We start from the raw sequence: 6,646 nt of genomic DNA on the forward strand, positions 1-6,646 counted from the left end.
TTATTGTCACACGAATATTTGCTTCTAACTTGAAATTTTGAAAAATTCCAAGTTACTTAAGCTTTGTCAAACAAGTTAGCTTAATGGCCTTTTTTGACTTCAAAATTTTACAAGTCAGCCTAAAAGAAAATACGTTTACTCGTGCTCTTATTGCCTGTGTTAAATTATATACCAGCATACCCCATGTGCCCCCCAATTGATCGAGGGTTGAAAGATCCTGGGTCACTTGCCACTTGACCGAATTTGTTCGAGCAGTTTATTGCTCGTGAAACACTAGAATATATTGAAAATATTCGAGCAGTTGAACACTGCTTGAACGTATAGACCAGTTGAACACTGTCCGATTTTACCGACCAGTTGAACAATGTTCGAATAATTAACACACATGCACATTTGTAGCAAAAATATACCATGCTGCGCGTAGTCTCTTTTATTACTCATAAATTAAAAAGGAAAAAACGTGTCTAATAACGAGTCTTAAACAACAAAAACTGTTCAAAAATAGATGACTGGTCAGCAAATAACCAGCTCATAAACCAAATTTAAATAACAAGTTAAACAACTTGAAATTAAACTACCACTCTGAAAGCGGTATTTAGAAATAATATATTCACAGGTGCTCGTCGTTCCAGTGGCTCCTGATCCTAGCACTCCCGCTCATGTCAAAGTGTCTCGGCATACCTCTCCCTTGCTTTGTTGCTATCCTCAGCCAAGTGTGGACCTCCACATATAGTGTCTAAGGTAAAGTCCACAAGCCCGGGCTGCAAGGGTGGAGATCTTTGTCGTTTGAAACCAGAATTGCTGCTGCCTCCTTCTCCTTGGGGTCTCTGCCCGGTACTTTCTCAACTTACCCGACCGGAGAAGAAATTATATCTCGTCCTTGAGGTGATTGCATTCATTCGTGTCGTGACCATAATCTCCATGGAAACGACAAAGCTTATTCATATCTCTATTCCTCATAAATTTCCTGATGGGTGGAGGTTTCTCGTAGAGAACCTCTTCATGACTAGCAAGATATATTTCTGCTCGGCTAGCCGAGAGAGTGGTGTAATTAGTGAACTGAGGCTCATACTTGGTTGGCTTTTCTTTTGAACTCAACTTTGCTTTCTTTTCCTCATGGTGGTCAGACCCATTATTTCCACGTTTCTTTCCACCATCCTTAGGAGAGTCAGTTGATCCGTCTGGATTGTTTATGCCATTCTCCTCTTTCTCGATTGCATCATCCAATTTCATATACTTGTCTGCTCAGTCAAGAAATTGTTGAAGTGTTGAAATTGGACTTCTATGTATGCTATCCCACAAAGGGCTCTGATAAGTTATCCCAGCGGATATGGCAACCATCTTCCCCTCGTCTCCTACAACAGTTGCTCTATTGGCTTCTCTCATGAATCTCTGTATATAATTCTTTAAAGACTCTTCTTTTCCTTGTTTGATATCTGCCAAGTGGTTGTCATAAACTGGTGGGGTCCGGGCAGTGTTGAATTTTCTACAAAACTCCTTCCTGAATGCCTCCCAAGAGGTTATGGAGTTCGACTTAAACTTCCAATACCATTCCTGGGTGGTATCTGACAAAGTAGTCGGGAAAACTCTACACCGATAATCGTCACTTACTTCGAGAAATTCCATTTGGTCCTCAAAATTCCCAACATGTCTGATGGGATCTGCCTTTTCTGTATATACTGGCAGAACCGGTGCTTTATATTTTGCCGGAGGCTGGGCTGCTCTAATCTGGGCATAAAATGGGCTGCCACTCCGGTGGTCTATCGCATCTATCTCGGAAGGTTGTTTTGATAAACCTTGCACTGCAGCTGTTAGCACGTCAAGCTGGGCTTGGATGGCTGGTGCAACTGACGAAGTTCCAGGGTCTTGGCCGCCTAGTCGGGCATTACCATCTGGTGCACTATCGTCAAGTATTTCTACTTGACTGGCAAGGCGGTTCAGATTTTGCCCTTCGACCGGGACGGTCCTCCTCTTGTTGGTGATAACATCCCTTAGATCCTTTCGGGAAGCATGCTCTCCTACCCGATAGAACACCGTACTCTTTGATTTTCCAGAGGGATTACTACGCGGGACTTGCTCTCTCCTACTACGCTGCTGGCCGGGGTGCAATGGAGGCTTTTCGGTACGTCCCGGGCAGTCTTTTCCTCCTTGTTGGTCATTGCCCTCCTTTTCCTTTGGCTGGTCAGTGTGATGATTATCAGCCTCATCACGACCATGCCCATCTTTGAATTGTGAAGTCCTCTTATCTCGAGGAGTCCTGGTCTGATCCTGCCTGGGTGGAATCCTTTTACTACCCGATCGGTGACTTCCTGATCTCGAAGTTTCTGATCGTTGGCTCCTAGAGGGAGTTCTAGAGTTCTCCCTCTGTGTTGATGCAGTTCTAGAGTGGACCCCATCATCTTCCCGACCAAGGGGGTTACTCCTGCTTCTGTCTAGTCCACGAGAATTGGCTCTGTTAGTGGTCCTTCGATCAACATTATTATTTCTTGCTCCTTGGGAGGCTGCTCGTGCCGCCACTTAAGAATTGGCTTTGGCCAATTGGGTAGCCGCTTCTAGAGCAAGTGCTACTTCATGAGGTCTCCGGTCGACTTCCTCCTGTCGTTGTCTGAGCTCTTCGCTTCTGGCCTCCATGTCGCGCCTTTGCTGCTCTAACACAGCTCTCTGCTTGGCCATCTCTTCAGCGAAAGACTCATGTCGAGCATTGAATTGCATCATCTCCTCTTGGAAAGTGCCTATTGCTTCCTGGAGTTGTTCAACTTCTGGAGTGGTCTCCTCGAGAAACACCCTGGGCTCAGTCTTTGGGTTCTGCAGTCCAGGATCTTCTGATCTAGTAGGCTTTTTTGACGTGCCTGACTTTTTGGATGCCATATTGGTATTCTTGGGCGCCATTTCGATATGATAGTCGTGTGTTTCTTCTCTTTAGGCTCTCAATGAAAGCACCAAAATGTTGACCGCGGTTTTGGCCAACGACGTGTAGACGTCAAAACAATAATAAACCTTCAAGAGAAAAATACGACACAGCCAATTTTTATAGTGGTTCAGCCCCAATGTGTTGGTAATAGCCTAGTCCACTTAGAGTTATGATTATGAATCTACACTCAAGATTAGATGAACCTGAGTCAACTGAGTTTCTTCAGTGCAGATGAAAATAATACAATATTTCTCTCAAGATACAAATACTCTCTTAGGAAAATTAGAATCTCAATCCTTTCCCTGATGCCATGAGCTTTGTATTTATAAGCCCAGGATCGTACAAATGCAGTCCCTCATAAACGAGATCTTTCTATTATTCTTTCAATATTTTAATTAATAATAACATCTAAAATACAATAATGTGCGATTCTTTGGGATAATATGAGAGATTCCCTTGCAGGTATGACCGATTCTAGCTGAAGCCGTTACTGGGATCTCTTGCGTAGCAATGATTTGTTTAGTCGGTCCACATTGCACCCATAAGGAAAACTAGAGGGCCAAAACACTTCTCCCGTCGGCCAAACCCTCACTGGTCGGCCAAGACAAGCGACTGGTCGGCCAAACACTTGACTGGTCGGACAAGCACCTGACTGGTCGGATAATCACCTGACTGGTCGGACAAGCACATGACGGGCCGGACAAGCACCTGACTGGTCGGTCATGACACTTGACTGGTCAGTCAAAAATCTTCACCGGTCTACCGGATCACTCCTGAGTCAGATTACCCAGCCATTCCTTGCCATTTGTCACTTCTATTGCCACATCATCGTTTTCAAATTTTGGGGATAACAATCATCACCCCTACAATTTACCCCTACTTTCCATATTATTATTAATCTAATCAATTTAATTAATATAAATTGTTAATTTTAATAATCTCATTTTTGCTATAAATATGGAATTTAAAGATCATTTTGGGGTGCTTAATTTTTGGTTACCATATTCTTTTCTACCATTCTCTCTTCCATTTTGGTGTTTTTCGAGCATTTTCAAGTATGTATTTTATTTATTTTGTAATTTCTATTCTAGCTATGTGCTTCTAATCTTTTTCATAAGATTATTAAGATCATGATGAAGCAACTTGTAACTAGATAATATTTATGTTGTATGTTGATCTCCCTTGTAATGCAAGAATTTTTATGGATTTTTCTTCTTCATATATGTCTTTCATCTTTAATATCTCATATTTTGGATTATTAGATTATATTGCACTTTGTTCTTCATTTTGCAAAACATAATATTTTTTGTGTAAGATGTGCCATTAAATTGTACACATCCAATGCTTAGAACAAAAATATTATGTTTTGCCTTATAATTAATGTTATTTGATTTTTTTTTTGTTTCATTAGGTTGATTCACATTAAATACTTTGAAATTATATTTTTTTGAAAAGTGAAGAAAAATCCTATCTTTTTAGAAATAGTTTGTGCTTAAAATTATAAATCTATTTGGAAAATGATAGTTTGACTTATTTTAACTATCACTAAAACTTGGAAATCAATATACTCATAAGTATTATTAAACTTACATTTTGTGGATTCTAGTATCTTAATATTATTTTTTTTACAACTTATTTTCAAATCATAATTGGTTTATTTTTATTCTCTTAAATAACTTTACTTTAAATCTTTTATTTTATGTTCATGACATTAAATCTCATCAATCTTTGGAGCTAGGTTGGAATTTATTAATTTTGGTTTAAAATAGTTTTCTTTTTTAGTTTTGACAACTCCTTTGGGTTCGATCTCGTGCTTACACGAACACTATACTTCATATATGATTCGTGCGCTTGCGAGTTATAAATATTTAAAACATACTCGTTTTGGTTCCATCAAGTTTTTGGCGCCATTGCTTGGGAATTGCAAGAAAAAAAATGAAATTTATCTCAAGGTTAGTGAATTCTTCTACTAGTTATTTTAATTTTTGCACTTAAAAAAACTATATATACAAAAATATAAAAAAGTAGATATTTATATAAAAACTAAAAAAAAAAGATAAAAAGAAAATTTGGGAAGGTTCTACCACCCATAAAAAGAACTTACTTATATAGTTATATTTATTTATTTTTTTAGTTGATGGCACTTGTGCCTCCTATCAATCTATATTTTTATTTTTTTATAGTTGATGGCACTTGTGCCTCCTAATTTTGTTGTAACTTTGTTCCTTGTATATCTTTGTTAGTTGACGAAACTTGTGCCTTCTAATTTTGTTGTAACTTTGTTCCTTGTATATCTTTGTTAGTTGACGACACTTATGCCTCCTAACCTTTGTTGTAATTTTCTTTATTTATCTTGTTTTGTTATTTTATTTTTTTGCAAGTTACTAGTTGATGGAAATCTTGCCTCCTAGTCTTTTATCTTATGTTTTAGTTGATGACACTTGTGCCTCCTAATTTTTACCTTTTTTTTTGTTATGGTTGATGGCATGCTCTGCCTCCCTACTCTTGCCTAATTTTTGATAGTCTTATTTAATTTTACCTTATTTTTCTTTGTCTTTTATTATATTATTGTGTAATTGTGAAAAAACTACTTGAAAAAAAAACCTAAATCTTGTCCTTTCACCATAAGCAATTTTTGCTTAAAGGAAATTTGAACAAAATTCCCAATCCGCCTCGACTAATTAACCTCGGGGAGTTGTTAGTAGTGTGAGAGTAAGCGAAATCAAATAGGTCTGGGGACAAGTAAACCATAAAAATTATATTGTTGTGAAATCTCTCAAAATTCTAAGTATGCTCTGTGGTTGTTGTTTTAAGTGATCTTTCACATCAGAAAATTGTTTGTTTGAGATCATCTTTGTTGCCTTGTTTGTGAAAATTGTATGCATCATTGGGAACGTAACTCTAAAAATCGATTAGTAAAAAGATGTTTATCTTTGTTTGAAATTGAAAGTGTTAGTAAAAATTTGAGCATCATGGAACCAATTGCTAATATTACTGGAAATCCTGTTGATGAAAATGTTGTGCCGGAAAAAACATTGCTTGAGTATTTTGCACCTATTTAATCTAATGCTCATTCATGTATTGTTCTTCCAACCACTTCTGCTACCCATTTTGAGCTTAAACCATCAATTGTTGCCATCTTTTTATAGGTTAGATAGAGAGGATCCTTACATGCATGTCAAAGATTTCTTAGAAATTTGCTCAACATTTAAATTTCAAAACTTTTCTGATGAGTCGGTCAAACTAAGATTGTTCCCTTTTTCATTAAAAGACAAATCAAAAGCTTGGTTAAATTCCAGTCCCACGGGGTCTATAACTACATGGGATCAACTTTATAATAAATTATTGTTGAAATTTTTTCCTATGTCTAAAACTGATAGTCTAAGGAGAGAAATCTCCGAGCTTTTTCAAAAAGATAATGAAGAGTTTTATGAATGTTGGGAAAGACTTAAAGATTTATTATTAAAATTTCCTCATCATGGTTTTGAAAAATGGAGACTTGTAAAATATTTTTATGATGGTTTGACTCCCTCTAATTGTCAAATGATTCAATCTATGCATACCAGAAATTTTTTTAAATTTTAAGGACAAGAGGCTTGGGACGCCCTTGAAGATTTTTCTGTTAATTCACAACAACAGAATTATTTTGATCCTAGGTCTAGGTTAACTAATTCACCAAAAAGAGGAGGAAGGTATGAAGTAAAAGATGAATTAGACTTAAGAACATCCTTAGAC

At 37.3% G+C, this 6,646-nt stretch overlaps 1 non-coding gene across 1 annotated transcript; it reads right to left on the reverse strand.

The window, feature by feature from the left end:
* Window positions 1–6,289: 6,289 nt before the first annotated feature.
* On the reverse strand, window positions 6,290–6,396 carry LOC133787440 (small nucleolar RNA R71). Its single transcript, XR_009872462.1, has one exon. It is a non-coding gene; the product is annotated as a small nucleolar RNA R71 (small nucleolar RNA).
* Between the last annotated feature and the right edge of the window lie 250 nt (window positions 6,397–6,646).

Source organism: Humulus lupulus, chromosome 6 (assembly GCF_963169125.1).
Source record: "Humulus lupulus chromosome 6, drHumLupu1.1, whole genome shotgun sequence".
Lineage (NCBI taxonomy): Eukaryota > Viridiplantae > Streptophyta > Magnoliopsida > Rosales > Cannabaceae > Humulus > Humulus lupulus.